Raw genomic sequence first — 11,014 nt, 5'->3', positions numbered from 1 at the left:
GTACATCATCTCAAATGGACTTGACTGGTCTCGTTGTGTGGGTGTGTGTTCAGATGGGGCAGTGGGGCTATGACAGGCAAAAAAAGCGGAGTGACAGCTTTGATCAGGCAGAAGGCCCCAAATGTAGTGGCAACACACTGCATGCTCCATCGCGAGGCACTTGTACACATCATTTAAAAATAAAATTGCAACAGGGGGGTCCCCGCCAGAGGATAATACTATATGGGGGTCCTTGGCATGGCAAAGTTTGGGAACCCCTGGCCTAGAAGTGATCCTTCATTAGCGTGAAGAGTCTGCAAAGCTTTATGCGCTCCGCAGTACCTGAGCGTGCTCCACTAGCAATTTTGGTCCTTGGACAAATGTAGTGTTTTGTGAAACACTGTGGTGTTTCCTGAAATGCTGTTTTGACTTGCACTTCAGGGCCACCGTAGAACTCAATACAAGTGTCTTACAGTTTTTCTCGATTGCTAACACACATTTTTTTTTTAATTGCTCAGTTTCTCAGAACACTAAACACAATTCACAAAACCACACACCCAAAGTGCCAAACACCTCATTTCTCCTGCTAAATGAAGAACTGCACTCAAAACTACATAAACACTTACCAAATGCAAACTTTTGCACCAAATATAACACACTTCATTCACTAGATACTAGATAGTTTGACCACCCAACTACACACTGCTGAGCATAATCTAAAGCACTTTCATCTGTTATGGGCTATGCCCGTACATAGAGATTTCTGCAGAGAAAGATTGCTTGAGTTTACATAAATACAGTAAATGAAGAAATACAAATGAGTTGTTGAAAAAAAATCACATTTTATTCAAAAATCACATTGTGCAACATGCATCTCAGCACATAGTTACTCTGCTTCGGATCTCTCTAAGTGTGATGGCATTGTTTGCTAAAACCCAGTTTGTAACTGCTGCTTCCTGTGCCTCATTGAAAATCCTTAGCCTTCCACCTGCAACTCTTTGTTTCTCAGTCCTTCAGATAAACAACAAAGATATAGTGGTTGATCAGTGTCTGTGTTGCATAAAAGTAAGTTTACCACAGTCAATTGTGCAGGATGTTTGTACAGTTATAGTATGCAACATGCCAACAATTCAATTACAGTAATGAAGTAAATACGTTTCACACAACAGATATAAGCACTGATATATCATGAGAGTATTCTTCTTTGTCCACGTCCTCTCCCTACAGCTCTACCTCTACCTCTCATTCCTCCTCCTCTCACTCTCAGCCCAGCTCTTCCTCTTCCTCTTGCTCTTGCTTCCATTTTGGCTTCCATTGTTGCTGCAAGAAAGTACTCACCTGTGGTCTTTTCATAGTGCTAACATCCTGATTGATGAGCCAACAATTATGCTATCAGGTGTTTGGTCAGGTGGAACGTGTTTCTTGATCATTGGTCCATGTGTGAGGCATTTTGAATATCAGTGTTTTAAACCAGCTAACACGTGACTTTATGTCAGATTCCTGTGTCTTACGTGGAGAAACGTGTGCAGTGATTTGCAAAAAGTGCCATGTTGATTTGCAAATTGTGTGAAAAGCTGAAAACGTGTTTAGAGTTTTGGAGATTTGAGCCGATGTTTTGCTCTTTGAGTGTCAGTTAAAATAATTGTGCTTCATGTATAATTTTAGTGTGTTAGCATTCGAAAAAAACTGTAATTTACCTAAGAGTGAAAATGGTGCCCCCTACTGACAGTTGTATGTAAAGTAAGCTTTACTGTTGAACTGAAGGTTGTGGGAACTTCATCACTGCAGACTGCAGTAGACAGTTTTGTGTCTCTAGTTGTCTTTATTGAAATACTCTGTATCGAGTGAGATGTCTTACATGGATCCCAGATGTATCTACAACTATAACTCACTGGACCAATGTACTTTCTGTGTAATGTTTATCTAATTATTGAGTCAGGATGTGACATGCGCCAAACAATATATTTGCTTGGAAGGAGTGTGGGTTAGGTTTAAAGGGAAGTAGTGTTTTCAGGCTTTGTGAAAATATGACTGTTTTGTACATATTGCACATTGTATGATCAGCAGAGAAGTGGGTCTTGTTGCAGGAATATAGCTTAGGAAGTTCCTTCTGATATTTTGATACTTTTCTGCAGTTCAAATTATTGTTGTTTTACAACTTTGTCAATCACCTCCTTCCATCTAAGGCTTCCCCTAATAACTGACTCTCAGTGCTTGATTTAATTGACTCTACATGAGTCTGCTCTGATGCAACAGCAGCCTCCATGACACTGAGACATACTGCTGCTGAGAGCTGAAATATTAAACATCAATCCACACGTCTGACAGAGAGAGAAAAAGGGAGAGAGAGTTGAGGACTTGAACTCCTTTCTCTCCCACATCTCTTCCCCTGTTCTGCAACTCACACTCACACATGCCAGTCTGTTGCTAAGCAACTGTAAAATAAAGCGGTCGGCTCTGAAGTCAGAGAGAGAGAGAGAGAGAGAGTACCGCAATCCACTACTGTTTGTTTGGCTCTGTGCATGATCCCACCTCAGCTCTGTACCATCTGTGGATCTGCAAGGACTTCTGGTTCTCCGTCATCCGACCAATCAGCTGCCGGCTGTAGGGGGTGGGGGTAGTGTAGTGTAGGCGGGCCCAGCGGTTCCCTAGGTTACCTGTTTGATTGACGTTCAGCCTCCTGCAGCGGAGCGCACGGCAGTGTATCACCGATGCTCCTGTTTCCGCCCTCGGAGACTGTGGAGAAATCTGGAGGAGACAGAGAGAAAAACACCAGAGCACGAGGAATGCTAATTATTTAAAGTCCTTCGCTCTCTTCACCGGAAAGATGAAAGCTGGAGCGCTGGAGCAAGCCGGCTGAAGGGAGAGGAAAAGATTCCTGAAGAAGGGGGGATTTGTTGGTAAGAGAAGCCCCTCATCACTTTTCTCTGTCTTGGCTTTAAAAGTCACCTGTGTTGTGAGTTATGGGATAAAAGGTTCATTTGTTATTTTACATCAGATGAAAATATGTGTGGGTTGTACAGAAAAGGTTTTCTGCATGCTGCGTGGCTGTAGAGGAGGTTACTGTATATGCCGGTTTTACAGTATGCAAAGGCTTTAGCTGAGTCAAGAGCTGCTGGTCTATATGGAATTATAGGAGCCTCAGTGATTAAAATGACACCCTACATAAGGGCTTTGTCAGTCATTTTGTGGCTAAAGTTACAGCTGAGGCAAGGATTTCTGGGCTTGCCTACTGTATCTGCATAGGAGGGGGAGTATTAATTACATAATGCTCCATCTCTACTCCAGTATCAGCGCTGTGCAGCATCATGCTGTCACTAGTTCAGAAAAGCTTCATTGCCTTGGACATTTGGAAACTCTGTGTTTTCTACTGTAACCTATAGAAGTAGAGGCTGTTCTTAGTGTGGAGGAATCCATCAATCTGCATGTATATGTCACTGAATGTCACAGGATTTACAGCAATGTATTAGTGTGACAGATGTCGGAGCTAACAAGTAGGCAGCTGAAAAACTCTTCTTGTGTGTTACAATCTAAAGGATTATAAAATGAGACAAGACACATGTTGTGTGTTGGATTGAAATCGCCCTCAGGATTTATCTGTGCACATCAGGTGACTCGGCTTTCTGCTTGGCCGCTCTCATGCCGAGAGTCTTCTGGCCGACCACCTGAGATCGCCTCGAACACTTTTAGGATGTTGTAAATCAGGTGTGAAAAGTTTTATCTGCTGGAAGTCTTTTGTTTTGTTGTAATGCTGGGATTTGGGATTTAGGGGTTGAACTAAGGATCAAATCTGACCCGATATCTAAAAATGTCATTCAGGGACAAAGAGATTTTGACAGCTGAGGTACCCTGTAAGGGAACACATTGTATTATTTGACTTTTGAATGGAGACCATCCTTTGGTTATATATAGTTACAGATGCAAAATGACAGATTGTGGTTTTGTACTTTTGTGAAGGCATATAAAAAAAAAAAGGAATTTGGTTTATTATTGCACCTCTCGGTTGTCGGTTGGTATATTGTAGATACTGTACACTTACACATAAATCTAGAGTGGAACAGAATGTAGCCTAGCTGATTATTTCATCAACAGAAAATATAATATATGGACAACTCCTAATGATTCCATAGTTTTATGCATTTTCTTAATCCAAAAGGCTATTTTCATTGTTCTTGCTCCTTAAATGTGAACAATCACAAATCTGTCTCTGTCTCTTGAAAAAGATAAATGGGCATTTAAAAAAAATCCAAGCCCTGAACTGTCTGTGGTGAGTGACACACATATTTACAGAAAACCTTAACAAACCAATCAGGAAAGGAATGTTGTATTTTCGGCAGTGTAGTGAAGTCTTTGGATGAATATTCAAACATTTAGATTCTAATGCAGTTGGATACAATTCATACAAATGAATACAACAAATAATATTCAGAAACATTTCATTTAGTAAATTAGATGTGACATTTCCTGAATTATTTTACCAGTTGAATCCTGGATACAGCAGTACAATTCCCTGATATACTTTTCATTAATTGGGTTATGCTTAACATCAAAGTCCTCATGTCATGTTTTATAGATCTTACACGTGTGCATAGATAGAACAGCCTTGTTGAACATATGTTTTTGAAAATGATGTCGTGCTCCCCCTGCCCATGTTCGACACACTTCCAACCATCTTGATGTAACTGACTCACTCTGCTCACAAAACTCTGCTCCATCTTGTCAACTGGAAGATAACTGACCAACATGGCAGCCTTCAGGATTTCTGAATTTGTCGTAGGTAAACCAAATGGATTCTGTATACAGTTAACATGTTTATGAAGCCTAACAGCGACTAAAGTTCTGCTATCAGTCCACACAAGGATTCAGACTATCGCTGCAGATATAAATCTACAGAATAAATCAGTTTAGCCAGCAGCTCAGATAGAGGCTGCAGGTTTTCCGGTTTGCTATCAGTGAGAGATATTAAGATATTCCATAGCATTACAGCAGCTACAGTCGGAGGTGTTCAGGTCTCTCAAGCTACTGCCTGCCTGCCTGCGTAGGAGGTAACATCTCATCTTCACAGCTCTGTCAGATACAAAGCGTTGGGATCCGTTCCGCTTCATTAGACTGCATGAAGAGCAGAGAAAGTGGAGGGGGGGGGGACTAGGAGCCAGATTTGAGCCCACAACATCACAAGTACATGGTATTCACCTGAGCCCACGGATTCACTGGGATGCCCCACAGCTAAGAGATTCTTCTAGCCAAGTGCACAGTCACATAGTGATTAAATCCTTAAATCCTGGTAAGCCTCAAATCTTTCCTGACTGGTAAAGGTTTCAATCATCATCAGCACAGCCTGAAAGATCACAGCAAGACAGTGTATCAGTGACAAAAGGTCTGTTGCACGGTGTCAGCAGGAGATGTTAAACTAATTAAATGCAAATTAAATTGCAAGCGTATGCTGAAATAACATGTCTGAATACTACGATTCGACATCTTATAATTGAAACAATATTAAATCAATAGTGCGCTCATACTGGGAATATGTAATGTTTCTGAAATCTCCCACAGGAAATAAAATATAGAAGAAATGTGCATTATTCCCAATACAATCATAAACAGTCACACACATTTGTTCTTGAGTGCCCAGACTGAGAAAATGCATTTCTAATCCCTCAGTTAAACCCAACTTTAACTCAACTGTATGCCAAATCCAGTTTTGCCTTAAGATGAGGAGATGCATGATTTAAATGTCCTGTGTACATTCTAAATATGAAGCTAAAACCAATGTATGAACAGGATAGCTAGGATAGCTGTTCCCACTGTTGCATAAGCTAATTGCCTGCTGGCAACAAAAAACTTCAATTTGTACCTTAATCTGGGTCAATTTATACTTCCTGAATACATTTTTAAGTGTTTAAATAATTAACAAATCCTGTATCAAAACAATACCCTTTATTTCACTGTAAAATAGGGTTGCTTGTGCATCATTTTATACATTTACATGTTTAAAAATAATGCACCTTCACATCTAGATAATTCAGATGTAGTGGTGCAGCAAATGAAAAAGTGTCAATGTTGGAACAAGCAGATGAAGAACACATAATGTAATATAGTGTTTTCATCTAATGTGTGAATCCTATGCTGTGGTATATGGATTCCCTCTGAGCAGATTCCTGTGTGGAGGATGTCGTGGGTTTTGGTTTCTGAGTTTCACAGTCTTTCTCAAGCATTTTTGACACAATGACTCCTACAGGCTTCAGCCTGAAAAGTAAATCCAATGCGGAAGTGCCCTGAACATGCCTCCTTTCTAATAATCTAGAAGTCTATGAGAAAATGATCCTACTCCTCACTTGATTTGTTGCCTCAGTAAAAATATTCTTGACAATATTTGTGTCTTGACTAGAGTAAAATAGACAATAAAGCCGGATATGCTTTAGGGCTGTACCACAGCATTTTCCAGTTTGGGTGCTCTCCATGTTCTCGTCTTACAACTTGAACATTTTCATAGTGTAATATATTTAGTATATTAAAGATAATTGTAACATTGTCTTTGCCTAAAAATGCTACACCCTCTCGTGTCGCTTCTTCTAATTCCAAAAAGCCAAGATGGTGGCTTCAAAACCGTTGTCCACAAACCAATAGGTGACGTTGTGGTGACTACTTCCTTTTCTTTCATACAGTATATGTGTATCCCCAACCATATCACACTCATGCAGCACTCTTTAGTTTTAACATCCTAAAAACAATTGTAGTTGCTAAGCAATATCATCCAATAGTCAGCATATAGTTGCCTGGCAACATGTGCCTATTGAACGTCCTTATTTGGCTTCAGCAGTTTAATTGCTAATTGGAAATGATGGTGTCAAGCTGGGCTGTGTCAATAGACTGTGAAGCAGTTTGGGATATTTTAACTACTAAGTTGAGGGTATTTTCATTTGATCTATCTGCCTGAGGAGTAAGTGTGTTGTTTGTAACTGCAGCTGACAGGTGATATCATCCCACAAATCTACAAAAAATAATCATCCCACCATAAGTCACATCAGTAATCATGAATGCAACATGTCCTTCCTCTCTTTGTTGGAGAACTGTCAATTTGAAGATTGACTATTTCTGAAAAGAGTCTCTGGGCAGGTTGTGCTCTGATTGAAACTGGAGGTCAGGGACTAGCTCTTCATTAGGAGGAGGGATATGATTCTAGTGCTGAGGACAACTTACATTGGTACACAGGTGTTTTCACATTGGCTGATCAGACCTCTCAGGAGTTATGAGACATGTCTCTGCCAAAAACAAGTGGTTCAACAGCTCTATTGACATCACTCTGACATTATATATGTTTTATGATACATGCAGAAGTGAAGAAAAATAAGATTACCAATAAGCGCCCAGTTTCAGGGTCACTTTCACACCTTCATTGCTTAATGGACATTTTATTTAGCACTGTACTGTTGTTAATGTTATTAGCAATACCTTAGCGGTTTGGTTGGTGTGAAACAGGCCTATTTGGGGATTTTCAAGTCATTTCCAGTAGTCCTCTTTGGTTAAAATGGGATGGAACTTATCCATTCGTACAAAAGGCTATTTAAGGGTTTTCAAAATACTTAGTGTTGCATGTTCTGTTTGTTATGGAGTAATTGTGGGACTATTGCAGTTTGAAACAGCAGTAACTGTTGATTAAAACCGCTTGACTTGAGAGAAAACAGCATGATTTATGATTTGAGGACACAAACACTAAAGGCATAAACTAAGACAAGAGCTTCACTGACACCTCACTCACTCCACTCTTGCAACTGTTATAAAGTAATAAACCCTTTTATGGATCTATTATGGGGATCAGCAAATTGCAAGCACTGGAAAACCCAAAGAGAGGTGTAATTAGAATAAGAGACAACATACAGGATGTAAGCAAATCAAATTAAAGTAGGTCCCGTTTCAACTGGGGAATCCTGACCTATTAACTGACATACAAGCGGAGAGTTAGAAAACAACTTCTGGTCTTGAATGAGTGTAGAAAGATATTTCTTACATAGTCTGACGTGTGTGTTTCTTGTCTATCTGTGTAGTTACTGTATGGTTGCATCATTCCCTGTAGGATTTTGAAATGGTGAGAAATACGGGGATATTTACCTCATCTGACACATAACAGAGTTCAATTACAAGCTTTAAACTATGATTAACAATATAAAGGCATTTTGACCCGTGATTCCCCAACAAAAAGCCATGATCTTTGTCTCCCCTGCAGCTTCAGATAAGCATTGCCTGTGACAAGAGAAATTCCTTCTGAATGAAAAAGTGATCAATCTCGCATATATGAAATTATCTTTGCCTATAGCATTTTGTGTCCACCCCTGCAGAAAAACTTTAGGACCAATTTCCACTTCAGACAACATATCATTGCAAAGCATTAATATACTAAAGTAAAGTTGAGTAGTGTGTGTCCTTAATTGCTGTCCGCTGCTTATTGCATGTGCATGTGCGGCAGTGGCTCAGTGGTGCGGCAGTGGCTTAGTAAGTAGCGGCTTGGACTGGGAGCTGTAGGGTCGCCGGTTCAAGTCCACGACCAGACCTAAAATATGGAGTGTGGACTGCTACTTGGAGAGGTCCCAGTTCACCTCCTGCCCTGCCGTGGTGCCCTTGAGCAAGGCACTTGACACCCCCCCTTCCCCCCTCACTCCCATTTCTCCCCGGGCGCTGTGCAATAGCTGCCCACTGCTTCTAGTACTAGACTCCTGGTACTAGGATGGGTTAAAAGCAGAGGCCAAATTTCACTGTGTGTGCGGTGTGCTCTGCATGTGTGACCATTAAAGAGGGTTTCATCCCTCCCAATTCTATTCTATGTACTAGTGCAGGGGTTGGCAACCCGCGGCCCACGGGAACAGAAACATCGCCACTTCGGCAGACTTGACATTACTACAGCCAGCGGCAATGCATCGTCTCCCCTGTGTTTTTCATCCCTCTTTCTTCACTGTCGCCTCCATTGTCAGGTTTTCTCGATTGGCAATCACTTCCAGTCGACTCCGACACACTTTCCAGGAAAATACTAGCTCAAAAACGTTGAGAAATTCGACTTTGAAAAAGAGAAAAAACGAACGGTGGTGAATGTAAACAGTGCGGCGTCCATCTCGTGACGTCACGCAGTAGATCGCAAGCCACGCCCACGAAGGCGAAGGTCGACTGCAGATTTCCCCGGCAAATTCAAAACTTGTCAAATTCGTTGCTATTCCAACATCCTTTGATATGGGTTCCAATGGACAATTTTGCTCATTACTATACGTATTAGCATAACAGATCATGCACAGGTGCACACTTCACAGGGTCTTTAAACCCTCTGCTCTGGCTCCCTTGAGCTTAGACAAAAATATGAAGAAAATAAAATAAAAGTATTTGTAGGACTATTTATATTTTGTTGCATGGTTGAAAATGTTTCGTATCTTGTATTTTGAGGTGATACTGTGACACATTAATAAAAAAAAAAAACGGTTTTAATTAGGTCAACTAAAATATGCGTCACATCCTGCTACGGTCCCGCGTGAGCGCCTTTTCTTGGAAGCGCTCGCGCGGGGACCCCCGGCTCGATGAGCGAACTATGGATAAATCAAAGAAAAGTACCGGAGGAACACAGGATTTAATTCTGTGTGGACAGAGTTATATGCTTTCACAGCAAACGATGCTGGTTTACCGGTATGTTTGATATGTAGAGAGAAGTTGTCTAAGGTGCTGCAGCCTTTACGTATCGAGGAACAACACGGGAGAGGAAGACAGCTGACAATCTTCAGTCATAATTCAATGGGGTATGTCATTTATTTCAGAAAACACTTTTTGTTATATTCCATGGAATGCTCTTAACGTACCGATAGCAATGAATATATTAAATGCTTTGACAATAAATACATACAAAAATTAATCTCTGGAAGCCGTAGCGCTGTAAAAAGCACGACCAATCATTTTAGCCGGCCCGGCTAAAATAACTGGATGGCCTACCTGCCTGTCAGCCTTCCATCTGTGCACAAACTTATCTCGTGGCCTCATTGATGATGCGCGTTCGTGTGTGTTGGAGGACGGACTCTGTATGAAAGTCTGAAGGAAGAGGCAGATTTTTTCCGGTTGTGTATTTTCAAATTCTAGCGCACTCGAGCTGGTTTCTCCATTCTTACCTACCCTACCTTTAATTGTTTTTAGGGTGCAGCTATATGTTTTATTTATTTCAAAGTGGGCACATTTTAATAATATTTTTTTTCCCTTCAAATGTGCAGAGGACTCCCCAAGTGCTGTGTTTAATTTATTTTAAAGTAGGCCTGTGTATTATTTGTAATTCTCCTTATAGGAGTTCTTTGTTTCTTATTAGAGGTTAACAGTTGTATATAATGTAATAAATAGCCTAATAAATGCAAAAAAACTGTAGTTTTTGTCTGATATAACAATAAATACAACTTTATTAGCTATCAAGCTATGAAATATGTTTTGCGGCTCCAGACAAAAAATGTTTTGGGAAAAAGGAGCAAAATGGCAAGAACTGGTGCCTCTCCATCAGGGGACAACATGCTCACCTTACTTCATGAGGCTGAATCCTGTTGTTAGTCATGTTGTGCTAATTGTACTGCAGGGTAGACATAATACAACATACTCTGGAACAAAGGACTGTTGTGTTTACAGCCTTTCTGATTATTTTTGTTTTCAAATGTCACAACAACAAACAAACAAACCAGAAGTCCGCCTACAAACAGTTTCTAATATTTAACAATTAATATATAACTGATCTAGAGGAAAGATATATTGGGGCGGAAAGGAAAGTGTTGAGCATCACATATTAAATAGACTAACTGTATGTTAGTTAAATAGCAATTCCTCTTGTGATGGACGATTGGTGACGGTGGAGACAATTAAACGCCGTCTGTTCAGAATCAATACATTTTGTATCAGGACAAGCCATCAAAACACTTCACCGAAGATCTAAAAATAAAGCAGCAGAGGTAGAAATCTACCTGACGTGTGCCTCTGCATCTTATATCTGCCAACAGAAAACCAACCTATAACGACGAGATACAGACAGGCC

The 11,014-nt window shown here is 40.5% G+C and overlaps 1 protein-coding gene across 1 annotated transcript in view; it reads left to right on the top strand.

Annotated features, from left to right (window-relative positions):
• The first annotated feature begins 2,340 nt into the window (after window positions 1–2,340).
• Window positions 2,341–11,014, top strand: part of lrrc7 (leucine rich repeat containing 7) — a 126,524-nt gene continuing 117,850 nt past the window's right edge. Inside the window, exon 1 of the mRNA XM_079678701.1 lies at window positions 2,341–2,879. The gene's annotated coding sequence lies outside the window, so the exon portion shown is untranslated. The remainder of the gene's footprint in view (window positions 2,880–11,014) is intronic.

The sequence above is a fragment of the Notothenia rossii genome (genome assembly GCF_949606895.1).
Source record: "Notothenia rossii genome assembly, chromosome: 1".
NCBI classification, from domain to species: domain Eukaryota; kingdom Metazoa; phylum Chordata; class Actinopteri; order Perciformes; family Nototheniidae; genus Notothenia; species Notothenia rossii.
The sequence above is the reverse complement of the archived record's forward strand: the minus strand, read 5'-3'. Positions and strand labels throughout refer to the sequence as shown.